Source organism: Mustela erminea, chromosome 4 (assembly GCF_009829155.1).
Source record: "Mustela erminea isolate mMusErm1 chromosome 4, mMusErm1.Pri, whole genome shotgun sequence".
Taxonomy (NCBI): Eukaryota; Metazoa; Chordata; class Mammalia; order Carnivora; family Mustelidae; genus Mustela; species Mustela erminea.
This window is the reverse complement of record NC_045617.1, coordinates 119635391-119661736: the sequence shown is the minus strand read 5'-3', so window position 1 is coordinate 119661736 and position 26346 is coordinate 119635391. Positions and strand designations below refer to the sequence as shown.

At 38.3% G+C, this 26346-nt stretch overlaps 1 pseudogene; it reads right to left on the bottom strand.

The window, feature by feature from the left end:
* Positions 1-10662: 10662 nt before the first annotated feature.
* Positions 10663-11662, bottom strand: LOC116588942 (annotated as a pseudogene).
* Between the last annotated feature and the right edge of the window lie 14684 nt (positions 11663-26346).

Below are 26346 nucleotides of genomic sequence, written 5' to 3'. Positions count from 1 at the left end.
AGAACTACATGGTCCTCTCAATTGATGCAGAAAAAACATTTGACGAAATCCAGCATCCATTCCTGATTAAAACGCTTCAAAGTATACGGATAGAGGAAAAATTCCTGAACTTCATAAAATCTATCTATGAAAGACCCACAGCAAATATCATCCTCAATGGGAAAAAGCTTGCAGCCTTCCCGTTGAGATCAGGAACACGACAAGGATGCCCACTCTCACCACTCTTGTTCAACATAGTATTAGAAGTCCTAGCAACAGCCATCAGACAACTAAGAGAAATAAAAGGTATCCAAAGTGGCAATGAAGAAGTCAAACTCTCTCTCTTTGAAGATGACATGATTCTTTATATGGAAAACCCAAAAGACTCCACCCCCAAACTACTAGAACTCATACAGCAATTCAGCAACGTGGCAGGATACAAAGTCAATGTGCAGAAATCAGTGGCTTTCTTATACACTAACAATGAAAATACAGAAAGGGAAATTAGAGAATCGATTCCATTTACTATAGCACCAAGAACCATAAGATACCTGGGAATAAACCTAACCAAAGAGGTAAAGGATCTGTACTCAAGGAACTACAGAACACTCATGAAAGAAATCAAAGAAGACACAAAAAGATGGAAGACCATTCCATGCTCTTGGATCGGAAGAATAAACATTGTTAAAATGTCTATACTGCCTAGAGCAACCTATACTTTTAATGCCATTCCCATCAAAATTCCACCGGTATTTTTCAAAGAGCTGGAGGAAATAATCCAAAAATTTGTATGGAATCAGAAGAGACCCCGAATTGCTAAGGAAATGTTGAAAAACAAAAATAAAACTGGCGGCATCACGTTACCTGATTTCAAGCTTTACTACAATTAAATTACTAAAAATATATTAACTGACGAGAGAACAAAATTCCAAAATGAGATACGGAGAGAGAGAGCTGAGAGACAAACATATTTATGCAGCAATCTAATATACAATAAAGTTGACACCATAAATTAAGGGGGAAATTGTGGGTTATTTAATAGGTGCTATTAGAAAGAGAAAAAAAAAACAGCTCACTCTACAAAGAAAAATAAAGCCAGATCCTATTTAATGCCACATACAATAGCAGGTGAGTTGAAGCCACAGAAAAGAAATGTGTAACTTTAAACATAACAGAATAAAATATAAAAATTATCTTTGGGACTAGATGGGGAAGTATTTCTTTATATAAAACTTGTGAAACCATAGTGGCAAATATTTTATTATTTTGTTACATTAAAATTGAAGATTTTTTTTAACAGACACCATAAACAACTCTTATTAACAAATTGTGAGATAGGAGAGCATATTTGCATTGTCTGAAACCACTTAGGGATAATATCTAGAATATACAATGAACTGCAAACAGAAACCAAAAGGCATCAACCCTAGAGAAAAATGCACAAAAATCATATACATGGACCTTACAGAAAAGGAAACAAAGAAGCTGATGAGCATTTGAAGAAATAACCAAACTCAACGAAAATAACAATAAAACAAATTTATACATTACTTTTATACCTATTAGACTGGAAAACATGAGAGCTTGATTGTGTCAAATGTTGGTGAGGAAATAGGTATGAGAGAAGCCTTCTGCCCTGCCAGTGGAAATGTATACTTGTGTAGCCATTCTAGAGAAAATTTTGTACTACTTAATCAAGTGAAAAACATTCCAGTATCCAACAATTCTGCTCCTGGAAATACACCCCTTTGCAACTGCCTCCCTGAAGAGACCTATGGGAGGACGTTCTTTGTAACTTACTTGCAGTGGCAAAGAGATAGAAGCAATCTTCATGTCTACCAGAGAGACAGTGGAAAAAATGCTGCGAGTGTACAAAGTACCATGTGTCGGTCTTTAAAACGAAGGGCTGAGGGGAAAGAAAGAAAAAAAAAAACCAGAATGTTCTATAAGCACAAAGCAATTCACTTTGAATAAAAAATAAATACAAACCACACATTTTTCAAGAATACTTATAACAAAAAGGTATATACAAAATACATGAGAAGGGTTGCTTTCCGTGAAAGGAAGGAAACTGGAATGTGCATTAAAAAGGAATTAATGAGGGACGCCTGGGTGGCTCAGTTGGTTGGACAACTGCTTTCGGCTCAGGTCATGATCCCGGAGTCCCGAGATCGAGTCCCACATCAGGCTCCCAGCTCCACGGGGAGTCTGCTTCTCCCTCTGACCTTCTCCTCGCTCATGCTCTCTCTCACTGTCTCTCTCTCAAATAAATAAATAAAATCTTAAAAAAAAAAAAAAAAGGAATTAATGATAACAAACAGGGAAAAGATTTGGTATGGACCAGTGATGACCGTGTGCTGTCAACTGAGGAATATAATTCTACCATTTGCATGTAAGATTTTTGTAAAGGTAAGGACTCAAAGAAAATCATAGTTCTGAGAGCAATTTATTTTATATTTCCATGACAGATATTAGATAATGACCTGTATTTTCCATCTGACTAAATAAATGCAGTTGCCTTCACAGCAATATCTACACTGTGACCCAAATATCTGGGTACCTTAGGCTAACCTAGGTGACATAAAATCAGCCAGCACATGGCTCAAGTTCAAACTTCAAGCTAAACACGGTGGGCGTACTGAGGGAAGGAAATGCACTCAGTGCTAACCCATCAGGGCCACTGAAACATCACTGAACTGTCACACTGACCTCACACACCACGTAACACACAACCGGGTTTCAGATTAGGGTAGGTATCAGACAAATGCTGAGTGATTTCCCTGAGGTGTTTTGGTTCCCACCTTTATAGGCTGACTGCCTCAGACTTCCCTAGAGAGCATACAAAGAATACAGAATAAATTAAAAGCTTTTCATCCAAACTCAAGATGAATGAGAAATTTTTTTTTAAATGTAGCAGTTTGAAAGGACATCATTTCTTCAAAAACCTATAGATAAGAGTCATAGAGCTATTAATTGCTCTATTAACCCCATAGGGTCTCTTTGTTAAGATAAGGCCACTGGTTGGGATGGATTTGAACCATGAGATATGAAATGGGGACAAATGAACAGACACAGGGAACTGTGGATCACCAAATCCCCAGAACATCTGTGCTGTCATACCCACTGTATTGGTTATCTATTATTGTATAACATATGATGCCAAAATTTAACAGCTTAAAATAACAAACATTTACTATGGGACATTACTGGGACAAGAGGAGAAATTTTAATATGGACTACGTATATTTGATAACATCGTATCCATTTTAAATGTCTTGGAGGTGATGTTGGTATTATGGTAATGCAGGAGAAACGTCCTTGTTCTTCAAACACACGTGCCAAACTATTTAGGGCACAGTCTCATAATGTCCACAGGTTATTCTCAAATAGCTTAACAAGATAGTTCTCAACAGGGGCACCTGGGTGGCTCAGTGGTTAAAGCCTCTGCCTTCAGCTCAGGTCATGATCCCAGGGTCCTGGGATGGAGCCTCGCATCAGGCTTTCTGCTCAGCAGGGAGCCTGCCTCCTCCTCTCTCTCTCTCTCTCTCTCTCTCTGCCTGCCTCTCTGCCTACTTGTGATCTCTCTGTCAAATAAATAAAAATCTTTTTTAAAAATTTTAAAAAAAAGATAGCTCCCAACAATAAATGGATAGACAAAATGTTGTCTATCCATACAATGGAATACTGTATAAGTGATGATTATGAATAAACTGGTATTTCAATAATGGATAAATCTAATAGAAACAATATTGAGTGAAGAAGGCAGGCACACATAAAAAATACACCATGTATGTTTCAGTTATCTTTTGCTGTGTAAAAGCCACCCCTGAATTTTGTGGCTTAAAACAAAAACAACCATTTTATTATCTCTTGGGAGTCTGTAGGTTAACCGGGCTTTAGGAACTACTGATGGAGCCTCTGAACCAAAACCCTTATTCACAGCAGACCCTCCACACAGCACCTCTCATTCCAGGTATGGACCTGCTTATGGTTTCTGGCTGGCTATGGGATTTGGAAATCTGTAGAATACTCCAAAATATTTGGTCCCTACCTTTTGAGTCCTGCCTCCCATAGTAGAAATCAAAAAGGCAATCCCCTAGCCTTCTTTGAAGCCACCGATCAAGTTCATCCACCTGAGACTTCAATTTTAAACTGGACAACAGGAGAAAATGGAGACCCACTCACAATCATTTCACTGACAAAGGTGACAGAAGCAGCAACTGGCTTTTGGGGAAGCAGTGATAAAAAAAGGAGAAGTTCTGGAACAGAAGTGGCTGAGGAGGTGTCTTCAACACCAGGCTGTGGTAAAGTCCCATTCCTAACAACAGACCAAACAGTAACATTTAGAAGCAGTGGAACAGTCGCAGTGATGTGGTTTATCAGACATATTGTGTGTGTGGCGGTGGGGAGCGGGGTGGTCTTGTTCCGTTTCTAATGAGGCTCCTCTGGTTATCTCTGCATTTCCACTCTAAAAGCCTAACTCTGAGAGAAATGTATTTTTTTAGACTTTTTGAAGTCTTACCAAACTCATTAGTGAAGGAACTGGGAAGAATAAGAGAGAGATGATTCAAAGACAAAAAAAAATTGCGAAGCTGAGAGTATGTAGTCAGGAAAAGCTGTTAAAGATTAAAAATGGTTAATGTATAACAAGGCAATAAAATCATAACCTTGACATTATCTTCTTTACCAGAGAAAAAGCAAAGCCATCATACCTTACCAGTTTTCTCCAGATTAATCTTTAATAGTACAGGCCTGGCTGGGTTCTTTTTATACAAGTTGCAATCCCTAAGATACCCAGATTTTGATCAGGCAGGATTGTGAGAAACTATTCAAGTATGATATTAAATAACGAAGCAAGCAAAATTTTGCCTTATTTTTAATTTTTAGAACAGTTTTTCTTACACAATTCCTTCCCCTAAGGTACAGAATTAACCAAATAATATTTTTGAGAAATTTTTTAATTCAGTACCATTAATTGGATGGTCTCTTTTATTTAGCCTGTTTAGGATTAAGACATAAAGAACTCCTTGTTGCGTGGTTGACAAAGCAAAGGTCTTACTATTTATTTTTATTGAAGTATAGGTGGGATACAATATTGTATTAGTTCCAGATGTACATCATAGTAACTTGACATTTTTTTACATTACAAAAGGTCATCACAATAAGCCCTACTTACCGTCTGTCACCATACATAGTTACTAAAATATCATTGCCTACATTCCGTGTTACACTTTACATCCCTGTGATTTATTTATTTTATAACTGGAAATTTGTACTTTTATCTTAATTTGGCTTTTAAAATTAAAAATCTTTTAATGTTTTTTATTGTGGGCTCATTTTTAGGCTCATTTTTTTGCACCAATGTACATTCCCACCAACAGCGCAGGAACATTCCCTTTTCTCCATATTCTCCCCACACTTGTTATTTCTTGCTTTTTTTTATACTAACTACTTTGACAGACACGAAGTCATATTTCATTGTGAATTTTGATTTGTATCTCCCTGGTAATTAGTGATGTTCGGCATAGTTTCCATGTCTGTTGGTCATTTGTTAATCTTCTCTGTATCGTTCCAATTTTAGTGTATGTGCTGCCGTAGCGAGCACTCTATTGGTCATTTGTATATATTCTTTTTTTTATTTTTATTTTAAGATTTTTATTTATTTATTTGATGGAGAGAGAGATAGAAAGCACACAAGCAGGGGGAGCTGCAGGAGGAGGGAGAGGGAGAAGTAGGCACCACACTGAGCAGGGAACCCAATGCCGGGCTAGATCCCAGGACCCCAGGATCATGACCTGAGCCAAGGCAGACACTTAACCAACAGAGCCATCGAGCCACCTGTCATTTGTATATATTCTTTGGAAGAATGTCTATTTGGGTCTTCTGCCGATATTTTAATTGGATCATTTGCTTTTTGTGTGTTGACTTGTATTAATTCTTAATATATTTTGGATATTAACCCCTTACCAAAATATTAATTGTAAATTTCTTCTCCTATTCAGTAGACTATCTTTTCCATTTGTTGATGGCTTTCTTTGCTGTGCAAAAGCTTTTTAGTTTGGGGGAGCCTTGGTGGCTCAGTAGGTTACCCTTCTGACTCTTGATTTCAGTTTAGCTCATGATCTTGGTGTCATGGGATTGAGCCCCAAGTCAGGCTCCTTGCTCAGCACAGAGTCTGCTTGTCACTTTCCCTCTGCTCCTCCCCCCCACTCACTCTTACTTTCTCTTTCTCTAAAATAATATGTAAAATATTCACACACACACAAAAAAGGGGCTTCTTAGTTTGCTGGAATCCCAACCACACAACCACAGAAAATGTAGTTCATTTTTGCTTTTGTTGCTCTTGCCTGAGGAGACAGATCCAAAAATATATGTAAATTGTGAAGACTAATTTCCAAGAGTTAACTGCCCATGTTTTTTGGGGATTTTTATGGTTTTAGGTCTCACATTTAGGTCTTTAATACATTTTGAGTTTATTTTTGTATGTGATGTAAGGAAGTGGTTCAGTTTCCTTCTTTTGCACATAGCCATCCAGTTTTCTCAACATCATTTATGGTTGTTTTGTTTTGTTTTGTTTTTTAATTTAAATTTGTTAGTTAACATACAGTGTAGTATTAATTTTAGGAGTAGAATTTAGTGATTCATCACTTACATACGACACCCAATGCTCATCCCAACAAGTGCCCTCCTTAATGCCCGTCACCCAGTTACCCCATCCCCCTACTCACCTCTCATCCAGCAACCCTCAGTTTGTTCTCTATATTTAAGAGTCTCTTTTTTTTTCTTTTTTAATTTATTTATTTGACAGAGAGAGAGAGATCACAAGTAGGCAGAGGCAGGCGGGGTGGGGAGGAAGCAGGCGCCCCGCTGAGCAGAGAGCCCGATGTGGGGCTCAATCCCAGGACCCTGGAATCATGACCTGAGCCAAAGGCAGAGGCTTAACCCACTGAGCCACCCAGGTGCCCCAGGAGTCTCTTATGTTTGTCTTGCTCTCTGTTTTTATCTTTTTTTATTTTCCTTTCCTTCCCTCATGTTCCTCTGTTTTGTTTCTTAAATCCCACATATGAGCGAAATCATATAATATTTGTCTTTCTCTGACTTATTTTGCTTAAGCATAATACCCGTAATTCCAGCCACATTGCTGCAAATGGCAAGATTTCATTCTTTTTGATCACCAAGTAAGAGTCCATTCCAACATCATTTGCTAAAGAAACTGTCATTTCCTCGTTGTATATTCTCCCTTCCTTTGTCATAGACTAATTGATCATATAAGCACGGGTTCAGTTCTGGGCTCTTTTTTCTGCTCCACTCATCTATGAGCATCTGCTTTTGTGCCAGTACCATACAGTTTTGATTCTTACAGCTTTGTAGTGTAGTTTGAAATCAGGGATTGTGAGACCTCCTGCTTTGTTCTTCTTTCTTAAGATTCTTTGGCTTTGGGGGGGATCTTTTGTAGTTTTATACAAATTGTAGGATTATTTGTTCTAGTTCTGTGAAAATTGCCATTGGTATTTTGGTAGAGATTGCATTGAATCTGTTTATCACTTTGGGTAGTACAGACACTTTAAGAGTATTAATTCTTCCAGTCCATAAGCACAGTATGCCTTTCTATTTATTTGTATCGTCTTTAATTTCTTTCATCAGGGTCTTATAATTTTCAAGATACACGTCTTTTACCTTCTTAGTTAAAATTATACTTATGTATTGTATTCTTTTGGATGCAGTTGTAAAGGGGATTATTTTCTTAATTTCTTTCTGATGGTTTATTAGGTTTGCTATTATTATTATTTAGAAATACAACCAATTCCTGTATATTAATTTTCTATCCTGCAACTTTACATAATTCATTTATTTTTCTAAAACTTTTTGGTGGAGGGCCACCTGGGTGGCTCAGTTGGTTGAGTGTCCAAGTCTTGATTTCCACTCAGGTAATGATCTCAGGTTTCTGAGATCAAGCCCTGTGTGGGCTTTGCACACTCAGTGCAGTCTGCCTGAGATCCTCTCTCTCCGTCTGTCTCTGCCCCTCCTCCTACTCGCTCTCCAAATTAATTAATTGATTGACTGATTGATTGAGTGGTTTTTTAATAATTTTATAAAATATGTTAATTTTTTTTTTTTTACTTGAACAGAATTAATCAAGGAAGGCTGAACTCCTGCTCTTTGTCAGCTTTTTCCACATCATGGGTTTGATAGACAGGGTAACTCTTTTGATAATGTAGAATTAATTTAAAATATATAGAGTATGCCTAATTACTTCTGTTTAGTAATTACTAATTACTTCTAATTACTTCTTCCTGTTTTATAAGGTAAAAGATTAAGCCTTTGGTGCCATCCAGTGGTCAAGTGGGTAATGATTTTTTTTCTTTTTCTTTTTCTTTTTTTTTTTTAGATTTAAAGATATTGACAGTTTTTTAATTTCTGAATCCAGGATCTGGGTTTCAGAAAGGCAACAAAAACAAAAAAATTCTGGCAGAAACTGATTACTTGATTAAGTGCACAGGTACCTGAGAGTGAGCAATTGTTTTAGATTTTGCTATCCTAATAACCAGAGTGACAATAAAACATTTAAAAATAAATATAAAGATGGTAACATGAAATGTAACTTTTAGGTCTCTCAGAAGCAAAGGGATTTTACTTATTTCAAAAATAAGTTGAGAAAATGACAGCACAAAACACTCAAAGTTATCAGGATACTAAGAGTATTCTAAAATAAATCTCTGCTAGCTAGGCGGATTATACTAAAGGAAAAAAGAAATTTTTTCTACAACTTTTTAAAAGTATAATGAATATTCCAAGACCAAGTTTGAATCACAAGTTTTCTCCTTTTTTGGTTGTTAATTTTAATACATCATTATGTATGTGTTTTAATCATACAGAAATACATATATAATTGGATGACAATATCACTTAACTTCAGCTTTTAGAAGTAACTAACTTTATTAACACAATACACCAATATGTATGTCACATTGAATTTACCACCTTAATCTGAGTTGTGCAAAACAAATACAGACAAGAGTATATATACAAAAGCTGCTTGATGATCCAGTAATCTTTTTATCTGTCTCTATGAATTCTTTTTTTTTTTAGGTTTTATGTAAATTAAAGTTAGTTAGCATATAGCGTATTATTAGTTTCAGAGGTAGAATTTAATGATTCATCAGTTGTGTGTAACACCCAGCGCTCATTCCATCACGTGCCCTCCTGAATGCCCATCCCCCAGTTACCCCATCCCCCACCCACCTGGCCTCCAGCAACTGTCAGTTGTTTCAGAGAGTTAAGAATCTCATGGTTTGCCTCCTTATTTTTTTTTTTTTTAAATTTTACTTATTTGTCAGAAAGAATGAGAGCACAAGCAGGGGGAACAGCAGAGGGAGAGGGAGAAGCAAGCTTCCAGCTGAGCAAGGAGCCTGCTGCAGGGCTCAATCCCAGAACTCTGGGATCATGACCTGAGCCAAAAGCAGCCCAAACAACTGAGCCACCCAGGCACTCCTTGCCTCCCTCTTCTATGAATTATTTCTTTTCAGAATATTGCCAGTAATCAAAAGTCACTTATTCGGGGTGCCTGGGTGGCTCAGTGGGTTAAGGCCACTGCCTTCGGCTCAGGTCATGATCCCAGGGTCCTGGGATCGAGCCCCCACGTCTGACTTCCTGCTCAGCGGGGAGCCTGCTTTCTCCTCTCTCTCTCTGCCTGCCTTTCTGCCTACTTGTGATCTCTGCCTGTCAAATAAATAAATAAAAACTTAAAAAAAAAAGTCACTTATTCAATAACTCAAATTAATCCAAAGTCATAAAATCATTTAAATTGAGATTATAGAGCAACATAATCACTTCTGATCTTACAAATCTTTCAAAGAAACAAAATTTTTAAACTTTACAAAGAGAGTAAGTAAAATAACTAAGTCAAATGATTTGCAGCATTGTCTAAAGTTCACAAGAACCGATCATTTAAAAAAATGGAAGCGTGTCTTGTGATGATGTAGTTAGATTAGCTGCATATGTTTACATTTAAGTTTGCTTCCCAGAAATGGAGATAACAAATGAGTCGAAGAACAAGGAACAAATCCCTTTTTCCCCAAAACCAATTTACAGTGATAAAAATCCTATGATTAGCTGGGGAAAGTAGGAAGTACAAAGAGTAGGAGGACAGACTACAAAAGGGCCAGAGGAAACTTGGGGGACAACCAAAATACTCTGTATATTGTTTGGTGTAGTGGTTACATGGTACATACATTTGCCAGAACTCATGACACTGAATACTTCAATATTTCCATTTGTCTTATGTAAACTACACCTCAATAAATTTGATTAAAAACCCTAAAATGAGATCAAAAGTTTCCATTGTGATGCTTCTGGGCCTTAGCATTAGGTCATTATGTCAAGCATAGTGCAAACATACCTTTTCCCTTTTCATTTTAAAATTTAGTTGTTTGGGGCGCCTGGGTGGCTCAGTGGGTTAAGCCGCTGCCTTCGGCTTGGGTCATGATCTCAGGGTCCTGGGATCGAGTCCCGCATCGGGCTCTCTGCTCGACGGGGAGTCTGCTTCCTCCTCTCTCTCTCTCTCTGCCTGCCTCTCTGCCTACTTGTGATCTCTCTCTGTCAAATAAATAAATAAAATCTTTTTAAATAAATAAATAAAATTTAGTTGTTTAAACTAAAAAACAAAACAAAACAATTCACCCATTTCTACCACCCTCTACCCCCACAAATTATTTTTGTAGGTCAGGTAGTTTATAATTTGCTTCCAACAAAATAGAAGGAGAATCTAACCAAGTTATAAGTTGTTACATTATTTAAAATAGTTTTTGATGATACTTCACTATGTAATTTAGAAAATAAAATTCTGCAGAAATTCAAGCAGTTAAGCGAAACTGCTACAACAAAATTCCATCCATTACCACCTACTTATCTATATGCACAAAATTTCCAAGCTTAGAAGGAAAATTCAAAATAAAACTAACGCTACATTTTTGTCTCATTCCAGAAATAAGTATTATTTATCCACAGATACATTAAATTAATTGGGGAAAGGGCCATCTATATCCTAAAGAGATTCATTGTCAAGGTAATTTTACTTTTTTCTGGCTGATAATTATTTACTAAAATGTCTAATAAATTTATATGCTTTTGATCTATTATATATTATGCCAGATTGCAAACAGTCAAACAAAAGAAACATTTTTTTCCCCATTAAGGGCATTTTATTTGCATGTATGTATTACATCCCTAGAAAAAAGAATCCCAGGATTCTCCCTCCTGTGTGCTTTCGTCTTGCTTCTTCACGGTCCATGATGCCAGCTGAGGTTGTCAGGGCAATGTAGGATGGGAGCAGGTTATTCTGCCATTTTCTAGATCTTTCAGTTGTACATTAAATCTGAGGCTGATTACTCCATCACCTGCCCGTGATGTTCACAACAATTTTCCTAGCTCTGTGATCATCATCGATTTCAAATTCGACAATGTGACCGTGCTTCCTCATCACAGTAAGAAACTGGATGATGACTTTGGAACATGGCTTAATAAAAACCTGGTGTTTGCCTCTCTTTTCAACGATGTTACTGTTCTGGAAGGCATCTGCCAGGGCATTCGCGTGCACCATAACGGCAGCACGGAAGGATGGCAGAAAGAGCACAGAAGAAACATTTTAACTCTTAGAAATTTATGGCAATAAAAATTCATTTTGATAGATTTGATAGATTGTTGGGGTTTTTTTAAGATTTTATTTCTAAGCAATCTCTACACCCAACCTGGGGCTCAAACTTACAACCCTGAGATCAAGAGTCACATGTTCTACTGACTGAACCAGCCATTCATCCCTACAGATTTCGGTTTTGCAGAGAAGTAAAATATGGTGACCAACCAAAATATTTTGCGTGTTTAAATTTAGGATAAAAGTTAGGCAAGCTGAGGGGAGAAAGCTTCCTTCTCCTAGGGCAGCCCACGCCGCTCGGATTGCCGCTTACCGCAGGCACAGACCTGGTGGCTCTTGCCTTCCCCGGGCCTCATAGGTCTCCTTGTAAGGTAACAAATGACAAGGGAGTGCAATGGCTTGCATATCATGGACGCACAGAACAGGGCTTATTTCTTTGTACGGAACTTTTCGCTGACTTTGTGGCTGGACATCGCGGATTCCCCAGAAGTGCTTTCAAAATTGGCGTTTAAGAGACTGTGATGCAGAAATCAATAGTTCTGGGTGTCTGCGCCCACTTTGGGTGGCACTAAACACCATGTTCTTCCAAGGAAGTGAATAGCGGGTTTAAGAGGAAATAAGGAGGAACAATTTGGTGAAGAATTTTTACGCCTTTGAAAATATTCTCCACAAAATCTTTTTTAAAGATTTATTTATTTTAAACAAATAATTCTAAAATTTATATGGAACCAGAAAAGACCTCGAATAGCCAAAGGGATATTGAAAAAGAAAGCCAAAGTTGGTGGCATCACAATTCCGGACTTCAAGCTCTATTACAAAGCTGTCATCATCAAGACAGCATGGTACTGGCACAAAAACAGACACATAGATCAATGGAACAGAATAGAGAGCCCAGAAATAGACCCTCAACTCTATGGTCAACTAATCTTCGACAAAGCAGGAAAGAGTCTCCAATGGAAAAAAGACAGTCTCTTCAACAAATGGTGCTGGGAAAATTGGAGAGCCACATGCAGAAAAATGAAATTGGACCATTTCCTTACACCACACACAAAAATAGACTCAAAATGGATGAAGGACCTCAATGTGCGAAAGGAATCCATCAAAATCCTTGAGGAGAACACAGGCAGCAACCTCTTCGACCTCAGCCGCAGCAACATCTTCCTAGGAACATCGCCAAAGGCAAGGGAAGCAAGGGCAAAAATGAACTATTGGGGTTTCATCAAGATCAAAGGCTTTTGCACAGCAAAGGAAACAGTTAACAAAATCAAAAGACAAATGACAGAATGGGAGAAGATATTTGCAAACGACATATCAGATAAAGGACTAGTGTCCAAAATCTATAAAGAACTTAGCAAACTCAACACCCAAAGAACAAATAATCCAATCAAGAAATGGGCAGAGGACATGAACAGACATTTCTGCAAAGAAGACATCCAGATGGCCACCAGACACATGAAAAGTGCTCCATATCACTCGGCATCAGGGAAATACAAATCAAAACCACAATGAGATATCACCTCACACCAGTCAGAATGGCTAAAATCAACAAGTCAGGAAATGACAGATGCTGGCGAGGATGTGGAGAAAGGGGAACCCTCCTACACTGTTGGTGGGAATGCAAGCTGGTGCAACCACTCTGGAAAACAGCATGGAGGTTCCTCAAAATGTTGAAAATAGAACTGCCCTATGACCCAGCAATTGCCCTACTGGGTATTTACCCTAAAGATACAAACGTAGTGATCCGAAGGGGCACGTGCACCCGAATGTTTATAGCAGCAATGTCCACAATAGCCAAACTATGGAAAGAACCTAGATGCCCATCAACAGATGAATGGATAAAGAAGATGTGGTATATACACAATGGAATACTATGCAGCCATCCAAAGAAATGAAATCTTGCCATTTGCGACAACATGGATGGAACTAGAGCGTATCATGCTTAGCGAAATAAGTCAAGCAGAGAAAGACAGCTATCATATGCTCTCCCTGATATGAGGAAGTGGTGATGCAACATGGGGGCTTAAGTGGGTAGGAGAAGAATCAATGAAACAAGATGGGATTGGGAGGGAGACAAACCATAAGTGACTCTTAATCTCACAAAACAAACTGAGGGTTGCTGGGGGGAAGGGGGTTGGGAGAAGGGGGGTGGGGTTATGGACATTGGGGAGGGTATGTGCTTTGGTGAGTGCTGTGAAGTGTGTAAACCTGGCAATTCACAGACCTGTACCCCTGGGGATAAAAATATATGTTTATAAAAAATATAAAATAAAAAAATAAAGTTAGGCAAGCTGAGAATAAAATTGGAGAAAAGAAAAACAAAGTAAAAATGTCTTTATATTTAGGAAACAGTTGCCGGGTATAAAATCTTGGATACATTTTTTTTTTAAGATTTTATTTATTTATTTGACAGAGAGAGATCACAAGTAGGCAGAGAGGCAAGCAGAGAGAAAGACAGGAGGAAGCAGGCTCCCTGCTAAGTGGAGAGCCCAACATGGGCCTGAATCCCACGACTGGGGGGTCATGACCTGATCCGAAGGCAGAGTTGGATACATTTTTAAATGATGTAACAGTTTTATTTTCTAAATGCCAATATTGACCATAAACTTACATATATTTAAACAATGAGAATTTCCTTGTCAACTTCAAAACATATGGGGAGAAGAATTCCACTTTGAAGAGATAGAGTAGACGTACTTTTTCCTGTTCCTCCTGCTAAATACAATTAGCCCATGGACATAAAAACAAGTATAAGAAGACCCCAAAAGATAGAGAGAAAGCAGACGGGCTCGCTACTTCAGGACCCAAGGAATCACACGATGATGAGGTCCCTGAGATTCCCTTTTGCCTTAAGTATCTCAGACTTAAAAAGCCAACAACCCAGAAACATGGGAAAAGAGAGTTAACAGGAATGGCTGGGGAAGAGGTGGGAGCAGCCTAGCAAGGCAGAAAATTTTAGACAATTGCTCTACTCCAGCCAAACCCACTAAACACCAGCAAAGGCCAGCTGAGAAGCTCAGACTTCCAACCCTCCAACATAACACAAACACACCAGGGTGATGTCAGTGAAAGTGAGTAGGGAAACTTAATGTTCATCCCTTCCTGGAGGGAATGGGTGCCCAAACCCCAACCCCCATAATGTTAATGGAGACATAGTCTTCTATCCCCCATCAATAATGAATCACTTCTTCCCAGCCCCAGGGGTGGGAAGAAGTTGTCACAAAGTGCCTCGTGCAGAGTCGGGATTCTATCCAGAGGGTAGGACCTAATCTAATATGACTGATGTCCTTTAATAAGGAGAAGAGTTTAGAACACAGCCATACACAGAGGGAAGGCCATGTGAAGACACAGAAGATGGCCATCTCCAAGCCAAGGCAAGAGGCTTCAGAGGAGACCAACCGCACTGACACTTTGAACACTTCCAGCTTTCACAGCTATGAGAAAATAAACTTCTGCTGTGTAAGCCTCCCAGTCTGTAGGACTTTGTTATGGCGGCTGGAGCAAATTAGGTCTCATATTTGGCCCTAGGGCTACTCCTTATTAAGGAAGGAATTTCTAAGGTGGGACTTGAACATTTAATGATTGTACTGAAGACTTGGGCACAACTGAAGAAAATGAAAATAGGAAATCCTTTGATTCTGATGGCAGAGAATATGGAAGTTCGAGGCCATAGGACGCTCCAAGGGTTTTCCAACTAGAAACAAAACAGGGGTTGCCCGATTCTACCACTGCCTGCCCAAATTTCTTAGGCCTTACCCCTGCACTGCACACTGGCTGGCTCCTACTTGTAGCATTTCCATCTCTTTCCTGAAGGTTTTCTCCAAAGGTCACTGACCCCACTCACAGTGAACTAGAAGGGAAAGGAAGCAGTTTTCAACCATGACTGATGGAAGTTAGATCCCTTGTTCCTCAGCAGGGATGACTCTGAGGCATGAGGTCCCCATCATTTCCTAGAGTTCCCTACGGTACTCAGCTCCAGTCATTCACCGTTTGCTGGCTACCCTCCCTTCCCTGTCTAGCTTCTCCCCAGTCTGCTACTGAAGTTTCCCGCATCTGCCTTCACTCATGTCCTTGACTCAGGAACTGTTTCTGGTAGAAACCAAAGTAAGGGGCAATCCTCTCAAGTCCCCTCCCTCTTCAGGAGCTTTGTACTATAGCTCAATAAACATTGCTTTACTGCCCACCAAAAAGAAAGGTAGAGGGAGGGGGGGATGGGCACCTGAGTGGCCCAGTCCATTAAGCATCTGCCTTGTGCCTTAGGTTCAGATCATGATCTCAGGGTTCTGGGATCGAGTCCCAAATTGGGCTCCCTACTCAGTGGGGAGTCTTCTTCTCCTTCTCCTTCAGCCTCTCCCCCCTGCTCATGGTTTCTCTCTCATGCTCACACACACACATAAATAAATAAAATATTAAAAAGAAAGAAAGAAACTGGGGGAGGGAGAGAGCAAGGAAAGGAAGGAAGAAGGGAAGGAAGAAAGGCAGAAAGGGGGTGGGGGGGGAGAAACCGAAGTAAGGCACCTGGCTGACTTCTTACTGGCTTCACAGAAGTACAAGTCAACTTCCTTCTACCCATCGCTAAAGAGTAATTAGGGTGATTCTTGATCATGGTGCCTGAGCATCCGGCACCCTGCCTCTCAAAAACTCCGTATTCCTTTCCTTGCCAGGATTTTTCCTTCTCCAGCACAGATGACAGCCCAGTCTATTGAATATTAAGCAAAGACAGTTTAGAAACTTTTGGAAATATCATTATTCTGTTCAAATTTGTATAACAGAGACAATACACCCCCTCGGGGCCCATCTTCTTATGCCAACTATCTGAATGTGGGGACGACTGATCATCTCTGACAGTTTTTTTTAAAGATTTTATTTATTTATTTGACAGAAAGAGAGAGAGATCACAAGTAGATAGAGAGGCAGGCAGAGGAAGAGCGGGAAGCAGGCTCCCTGCTGAGCAGAGAGCTTGATGTAGGGCTCGATCCCAGGATCCTGAGAGGACCCTGAGCCACCCAGGCACCCCCAACACAGTTTTAAAGGATTATAGGGCACAAGACCCTCAGACTGGCACCCTCACCTCAGCCCACAGATTCTGTATCAGCTCCAAAGCAGGGAAACTGGCTCTGACTTCTTCAAGAGTCCTTCACAAATCTGTAATTTATGTCATAAGCCCGGCTCAGACATTTACTAATCAAGGTCTTTCTTTCCTCTTGCCTCTACCACGGTGTTTAAAAGCAAATTTTTTTTTTAATTTTTTATTTTTTTTATTTTTTATTTCCAGCATAACAGTATTCATTATTTTTGCACCACACCCCGTGCTCCATGCAATCCGTGCCCTCTATAATACCCACCACCTGGTACCCCAACCTCCCACCCCCCGTCCCTTCAAAATCCTCAGATTGTTTTTCAGAGTCCATAGTCTCTCATGGTTCACCTCCCCTTCCAATTTCCCCCAACTCCCTTCTCCACTCTAAGTCCCCATGTCCTCCATGCTATTTGTTATGCTCCACAAATAAGTGAAACCATATGATAATTGACTCTCTCTGCTTGACTTATTTCACTCAGCATAATCTCTTCCAGTCCCGTCCATGTTGTAAAAGCAAATTTTAAATGCAAGAGCTGTATCTTTTGATCATCATTGTTCTGCTGTGGTCACCCAAGGCATGAAGGGGAAATGTCTTAATCTGCCTCGAAAGCAGAATGACAAAACAATCCTCAGTTGACATCCTAGAATTTTTCCTGCCATATATACCTGCCTTATACCATTCTGTATGGTTTGAACACTGTATAACAAAAATGAGTTCAGGTATTTACTGTGTAATTTTTTTAAATTCTAAGAAATGGGACTTTAATTTCTACACAGCAAAGGAAACAGCCAACAAAACAAAGAGACAGCCCACGGAATGGGAGAAGATATTTGCAAATGACAAAATAAAGGGCTGATATCCAAAATATATAAAGATCTTCTCAGGGCTCCTGGGTGGCTCAGTGGGTTAAGCCTCTGCCTCCAGCTCAGGTCATGATCTCAGGGTTCCCCTCTCTCTCTACCTGCTTCTCTGCCTGTTTGTGATCTCTCTCTGTGTGTCAAATAAATAAGATAAAATATTTAAAAAATAAGAAAACTGAATTGTCTTAAAAAAACAAGAACTTCTCAAACTCAACATCCAATAAACAAGTAAGTCAAAAAAAATGGGCAGAAGACATGAACAAACACTTCCCCAAAGAAGACATACATATGGCTAACAGACACATGAAAAAATGTTCATTATCATTAGCCGCGGGGAAAATTCGAATCAAAACCACATTAAGATACCACCTTACACAAGTTAGAATGGCAAGAATTGACAAAGCAGGAAACAAATTTTGGAGAGGATGTGGAGAAAGGGGAACCCTCTTACACTGCTGGTGGGAAGGCAAGTTGGTGCAGCCACTTTGGAAAACAGTGTGGAGGTTCCTCAAAAAGTTAAAAATAGAGCTACCCTATGACTCAGCAATTGCCCTATTAGGTATTTATCCCAAATATACAGACGTAATGAAAAGAAGGACCATATGCACCCCAATGTTCATAGCAGCAATGTCCACAATAACCAAACTGTGGAAAGAGCTGAGATGTCCTTCAACAGACAAAGGGGTAAAGAAGATGTGGTCCGTATACACAAAAGAGTATTATTCAGCCATCGGAAAGGATGAATACCCAGCTTTGCATCAACATGGATGGAACGGGAGGAGATTATCCTGAGTGAAATTTGTCAAGCAGAGAGAGTCAATTGTCATATGGTTTCACTTACTTTTGCAACATAAGGAATAATATGGAGGACATTAGGAGAAGGATGGGAAAAATGAAGAGGGGTAAATCAGAGGGGGAGAAGAACCATGAGAGACTATGGACTCCAGGAAACAAACTGAGGGTTTTGGAGAGGAAGGGAGCAGGGTAGATGGGTGAGACTAGGGACAGGTATTAAGGAGGGCATGGATTTCTTGGAGCACTGGGTGTTATATGCAAATGATGAATCATGGAACACTACATAAAAAACTAATGATGTACTGTATAGTGACTAATATAACATAATTATTAAAAGAAAGAAAGAGAGAGGAAGGAAGGAAGAAGAAGAAGAAAAAGAAAGAAAGAAAGAAAGAAAGAAAGAAAGAAAGAAAGAAAGAAAGAAAGAAAGAAAGAAAGAAAGCGAAAGAAAGAAAGAACGAAAGAAAGAAAAGGAAAGGAAAGGAAGGAAAGAAGGAAGGAAGGAAGAGGACTTCAAAAGATGGAATTTCCACTAGGTGGTAGTAGAGAATCACACTCAATATCAGTCTGACCCTGAAGGGCAAACAAAAGGAAATGTTACTAAGCTGAGAATTCAAATGCTGTAGCCCATTTGTGGCTACAAATATTTATGAACTAGCTCAGTCTATGATTTAATTTCTTCGTGATGCCAGGTGATACATATCACGCTTTTTTAAGCAATGTTTTTCTACTTACCATCTCCTGTGGCCTGCTTTTCTGTAAACTGACCCGCATCCATTTATGTAAGACTACTGAAATTGAACTACTGAGGTCCTTTATGGTTGGGAATTATAGAATTTGGAGAGGAGATACACTGACAACATGGGTGTAGTAACATTATAGTAATATGCATTGGATCTACACACATTCCTCTCCTTAAGTCTCCCTGGATAAAATGAGGCAAGTGCATTCTGAAAAAAGGAGTGACCAGAAGTGGGCTATAGCATCCTTACCTAATCTCTATCATGTTTGACCAGGCTGCCTCTGTTCTGTCCATTTATTTTATTCTAGTCCATCCCCAGCTCTGATATGGCCAATAGGTGTGAGATCTGAATATTTTCACCTGCGATATGCTGTTTCTTTTCCCTAAAGGCCAGATTTGGGTTCTCACAACCACCTGTACCATCTTGCAGAGATCCTTTGAAATCCATGGCCAGATTCACCTCTTTATGGCTGGGTACGACTATAACCCCACAGATTTATTGCCCTTGGGATCTAAAATCTGCCTGGACTGGACAGCTGTTTAATCTTTGCATACGTCCTATTAGACCCTGGCTCAGGACACTTGCATCTCATCCTCTGTTGCCCCTCCTCCGCCGTGCCTTAAATTTAATTTTCTTTGATTCTAACTCTGCCAATTCCAGGAGAGACACAATCTCTTTCATCACTGGTCAGAGTTCCCAGCAAACTGTGCTAGAAATCCATCAGCAAACCAGGCCTATTTCTGAGTTCAAAAGTTTCTGCCTCTGGGTCATTTAATCTTGATTGTCTGGTTATCTCATTTCAATCCCCAAAACGTTTTTCTTACTGTTTGCTTTCAGATTTGGTGCCCTGCTTGTTCTTGGGCACTTTTTTCAATCCTTGGACCTAGCACCTTCTTTCTGGCTTTGGCAGAAAGCCAATGTAAACATCTCTCACTTTGGCATCCTGAGTCCCTGGCCAAGTAAACTTGTTAATGTTAAGTACTTTGGGTTTTGTCTATCTAGTGATTTATAAATATGATTTCAAAAGCATTTGTAATTCACCATCTTTTATAACTATGGTGAATATACATACTTTTTAATATATTTATTGTCATTTATATTTCCTTTTTTGTAAAATGCCTATTCACATCTTTCGACTATTTTTCTCTTGGATTATTGTTAAATGTTCTGGATGTAATCCTGTGTAAATTATGTGTGATACAAACAAATCTAGTTTGTGGCTTTTGGGTTTTCTTTCTTCAGGTGTACTTTGACAAAAGTTTCTAATTTTAATGTGGCCATATTTGTTAACTTTTTTTATTTTTATGTTCCTTTTTAAATTCTTTATAGTTTACATAGTGTTATATTAGTTTCAGGTGTACAATTATAGTGATCAACAATTCTATGTGTCACTTGGTGCTCATCACAAGTGCCCTCTTTAATCCCCATCGCCTATTTCACCCATCCCCCACCAACCCAAACCACCGTTTGTTTTCTAAGGTTAAGAGCCTGTGTCTTGGTTTGTCTCTCTCTTTTTTCTCCTTTGATTATTTGTTTTGTTTCTTAAATTCCACATATGAGTGAAATCACATGGTATTTGTCCTTCTCTGATTGACTTTACTTAGCACTAACATCTAGATCTATCCATGTTTTTGCAAAAGACAAGATTTCATTTTTTTTTTTTTATGGCTGATCCAGTACTATTTTGAATAAAAGTGGTGAGAGTAGACATACTTGTTCCTGATCTTAGGAGGGAAGCTTTCAGTTTTCTATCATTGAGTATGATGAATTTATTTATCAATTCTACTGAATTTCTCAGTTCTGGCAGGTTTTTTGGTGCAATCTTTCAGTTTTCCTGTATGTAGTATGTCATCTGCAAATAGTGACCATTTTACTTCTCCTTAGCAATATGGGTATATTTTATTCCTTTTTCTTGAGTGACTATGATGGCTAGGATTCCAATACTATGCTGAATAAAGGTAGTGAGAGTGGATATCCTTGTTCCTGATCTTAGGAGGAAAATTCTCCATTTTTTACCACTGAGTATGATGTTAGCTGTGGTTTTTTCATGTATGGCCTTTATTATGTTACCTCTATCCCCACTTTTTGAGGGTTTTTGTCATGAATGGGTGTTTTACTTAACGAAATGTTGTTTCCGCATCTATTGAAATGATCATATGGTTTTTATATTTCTCTTATTGATGTAATATAGCACATTGATTGATTTGCAAATATTGAACCACACTTGCAACCCAGGAATAAATCCCATTTGGTAGTGGTGAATGATTCTTTTAATGTATTGTTGGATTCAGTTTGCTAATATTTTGTTAAGGAATTTCTCATCTATGTTCATCTGAGATACTGGCCTATAGTTCTCTCTTTTTGTAGTGTCTTTATTTGGTTTTGGTACCAGGATAATGCTGGCCTCCCAGAATGAATTTGGAAGTTTTCTTTCCTCTTCTATTTTTTGGAATGTTTTGAGAATGGGTATTAGCTCTTCTTTAAATATTTGGCAGGATTCCCCTATAAGGCCATCTGGTCCAAGACATTTGTTTGTTGGGAGTGTTTTGATTACTAACTCAATTTTATTGTTGATAATTGATCTGTTCAGATTTTCTATTTCATTCTGATTCAGTTTTGATAGTTTATATGTTTCTAGGAATTTATTCATTTCTTCTCGGTTGTCAAATTCATTGGGATACAATTTTTCATAATATTTTCTTATATTCCTTTGTATTTTTGCGGTGTTGGTTTTTATTTCTCCTCTTTCATTTCTGATTTTGCTTGAGTCCTCTCTCTCTTTTTTTATGAGTCTGGTTGAAGGTTTATCTATTTTGTTGATCTTTCAAAAAAAACAGTTCCTGGTTTCATTCATTTGTTCTATTGTATGTTTACTTTCTATTTCACTTATTTCTGTTCTAATCTTTATTATTTTCCTCCTTCTAACTGGTTTTGAGTTTTGTTTGTTGTTCTTTCATAACTCCTTTAGAGATAATGTGAAGTTTTTTTGAGATTTTTCTTTCTTCTTGAGGTATGCCTATATGGTTATAAACTTCCCTCTTAAAACAACTTTTACTGAATCCTAAAGATTTTGGACCATTGTGTTTTCATTTTCATTTGTGTCCATGTATTTTTTTATTCTTTCTTTAATTTCTTGGTTGACCCGTTCACTCTTTAGCAGCATGTTAAGTAACCTCCATGTATTTGTGCTCTTTCAAGGCTTTTTTCTTGTGGTTAATTTCTGGTTTCATAGCACTGTGGCTGGAAAAGATGCATGGTATGACTTCAGTCTTTTTCAATTTGTTGAGACTTATTTTGTGGCCTAACATGTGATGTATTCTGGAAGTGTTCCATGTGCACTTAAAAAGAATGTGTATTCTGTTGTTTTAGGATGGAATGTTCTGAATATTTGTGTTTGATCCAAGTGGTTCGATATGTCATTCAAAGCCACTGTGTCCTTGTTGATTTTTCTCTTCAGATGATCTATCCATTGTAACTGGAGTGTCAAAGTCGTCCACTATTATTGTATTAATACTGATTATTTCTTTTATGTTTATTATTAGCTGTTTTATGTATTCTTATGTTTTTAAAAATTTGTGTGTCTAACAAAATAAATACTGCCCTACCTTAAAGTCATATAGTTATTTCTTTTATGTTTCATCTGAAACTTTTAATTTTTTTAATATTTTAGTACTTTGTTCATTTGGAATATATTTTTATGCACGATGAAGGTATACACAATTATTCCATTCTTATTTATTGAATAGTACATCTTTTGCCATTTATCTGTTCTGTTGGTCCAGTTGCCTACACACCCTGCCACCATCAGTACTACAGGGTCTTAGTGACAGTGTAATATCAGTCTTCCGTAGTATATTGCCTTTTCTTTTTTTTTTTTTTTTTTAAGAATATTTACTAATTTACTTGACAGAGAGCGAGAGCACAAGCAACGGGAGTGGCAGGCAGAGAGAGAGAGAAGCACGCTCCCCACGAAGCAGGGAGCCTGATGCAGATCTCAATCCCAGGACCCTGGGATCATGACCCTCATGAGCCAAAGGCAGAAGCTTAACTGACTGAGCCACCAAGGTGCCCCTTCTTGCCTTGTCTTAAACTTGTACTACTTTCTTTTTTTATTTTAAAATCAGTGTGTCTAAATTCCATTAAATATCCTGGAGAGGGCGCCTGGGTGGCTCAGTGGGTTAAGCCGCTGCCTTCGGCTCAGGTCATGATCTCAGAGTCCTGGGATCGAGTCCCGCATCGGGCTCTCTGCTCAGCGGAGAGCCTGCTTTCCTCTCTCTCTCTCTGCCTGCCTCTCCATCTACTTGTGATTTCTCTCTGTCAAATAAATAAATAAAATCTTTAAAAAAAAAAAAAAAAAAAAAAAAAAAAAAATATCCTGGAGAGATTCTTCTAGGAATTATATTGAAGCTATAGAACACATTGGGGAAGACTAACATTTTTATAATATTGAGGCTTCTTAACCATAATTATGGTGTATCTCTCCAGTATACAGGACCTTACCACTGTCTTTCAATGTTTTTTTATTTTCCCCATTAGGATCTTGCATGTCCTTTCTTTCTGAGAACTTATTTCTGATGACTTTAAGTATCACTTACTATAAGTTACCCTCAAAGGGGGTCATTTTATCACATTTCCTACCTTTTTGTTTGATAGAAAAGTGCAATTGACTTTTTGTGTATCTCTCTAACCACCTTGCTAAACTCTCTTATTAATTCTTATGTCTTAGATTATTTCATATTTTTCTCTGTAGACAATCACCTATGGATAATGAAAGCTTGTTTTCTTCCTTCTTACACTTCTAACTTCTCTTCCCCTCTTCTTACTTTTCTTTCTTTTCAGCTGTGGCTGAAAGTCCCCTATTCCCTGCCTAACTAAAGCTAATATATCATTTTCCATTTCATATTGTAAAATTTTGCTAACAGAGTCTGCCTTTTTTTTAACCCATTGCCAATAATGGAATTTCAGTTCTTAGCCTTGAAATGCCAGCAACAACATTCTCAGCAAAATAAAAAGAAAAAAAAAAAAACTCTTTCTTGTCCCCAGAGCTGGGGAGAATTTTTAACACAAAACTTTCTTATAAATGATATTTCTAAAAAGGATAATTTTTCAAACCCCTAGACTTCAAAGATTTGGGGTGGTACCTGATAAAATGACCTTAACCAATAAAACATCTGTAATTTTGATTATTCACCTTTCTTAATAATTTAGTGTTCTTATAATAATGTTTAGTCAACATCGTCATCTACAGGAAGGTAAAATGACTCATGAACTTCTTCTATCAAACCAGAAAATAAACATTGGCATTTCCCTGTACTCACACATACAGAATACTGGAAATTTTATTAAAGAAAATGTGAGAGACTGTTGGATAAACCAAGCAGAGAGTGGAGATGTAAGGAGGGCAGTTGCATGCTAAGCCTAAAAATGAGCCCACAATAAAAAATGTTAAAAAGATTTTTAATTTTAAAAGCCAAATTAAAATAAATCTGTATTTGGGTCTCAGTGGGAAACTACTTGCTTCTGTGATCTTTCCCAGCTAGTTAAAGAGTTTTTCTTACTAAAAATCCAAAGCTATTCAAAAGTAAGAAAATTATGGTATTTTTATCATGTTGTTGATTTTGTCTAAAGGTTTTGCCAGAAGTCAGTGGTGACATGGGTCCAAGTGGAGTGTTATCTGTGAGTGTGCTACCAGCTGAATCAGAGTGGGAGCTCCTGAACTTGAGTGCACCAGGATATTGTAGAAGTCTTGTTAAAATGGAGATTCCTGGAATCCCCCCATCCACAATTTCTAATTCAGGGCTAGGTCTGGGTTTAGACCTGAGATTTTGCATTTTAATACATTTCCAGGTGATGCTGAACCTGCTGATCCAGAGGCCATATTTCAAAAACTGATAGAGTAGAATGTTGTTATTTCTGTATTATGTTCTATCATTCGTTTTCCTACGTTGATAGAGTTATAATTTCATCCAATTCGAAGTAAGTGATTCTTTGAGAAAAATGAGGCTAAGAGGTGCCTGGATGGCTCAGTTGTTAAGCATCTGTCTTCTGCACGGGTTGTGATCTCAGGGTCCTGGCATTGAGCCCCAAGCCTCACCTGAACTCCTTGCTCAACAAGAAGTCTACTTCTCCCTCCTGCCTCTTCTCTGGCTTGTGTGCGCTCTCTCTCTCAAATAAATAAAATCTTTTTAAAAATTTTTTTTAAACTTTAAAAAATTACAAAAAAGAAAAATGAGGCTAAAATGGAGACAATCTCCATGGAGAGCACTAAGAATAACCCAGCTGGGTTTAAGTACCCAATGCAGAACACAGAGGTTCTGTGTTGCTTTTTGCAGTAACAGAGATCCACAACCCATCACCCCAAGATATTTTTTAAAAGAAACATATGGAAGATCTGATATTTTTGTCTCTTCTAGATGTCTGCATTTTCTCCTTTCTTTTTTCTCCTTTCTTTTCCTTGGAAGGCAAGTGCCACTGTATGACCTGCAGCTTTCCCAAAAAATTAATGATTTCCTCTTTTATTTGAGTGTGAGATTTATTTTTCCTGTGTGAGAATCCATGTGAACTGCGTGTTTAGGATTTATTTTTAATCTATATTCATGGGTGACATTGACTTACAATTTTCCTTTCTTGTAGGGTCTCTGTCAAGTGTTTAGTATAAGGGTTATAGTAGCCTTATAAAATGAGGAAGGGATATATCTTCTTCTTATATTCTGTAAAGACCTCTGTAGGATTAGAATTATTGTTTCCTTTGAGTGTTCACTGCAACTTACTGGTAGAGCCATGAAGGCTTGCATTTCCTTTATAGGAAGATATTCAACAGTCAATTCCGTTTTTTCTGCTGGAAAAAGGATTCAGTGTAACTGAAAAATGATGAGTAGATCATTGTGTGGTACCCCCAACCAAGGGCTATTTTCAGAAAGAAAGAGCAAAGTTCCTTTCTATCACCCACCACACCCTAAAGAAAACTCATTCTTTGCCTTAGGGTTCTTTTCCTTATAGATGAGTCTAAGGGGTGCGGGGGCAGGGGGTTGGTGGTGGTGGAGTGCAGAGCTCACAGGGAGAAGGCCTTGGGTTACTTTGTAAGCAAAGGCACCAGGAATTCAGTTCTAAGAGAAAGATCAGTGTTTTTCAAACTTTTTTGTAGTTTTTGCTAACACACAAACATAAGCACAAATATTTAATAGAAACAAATGTTACATGAAACTATAGTTATGTTCATTGCCTGTGATGCAGGCTGGCAT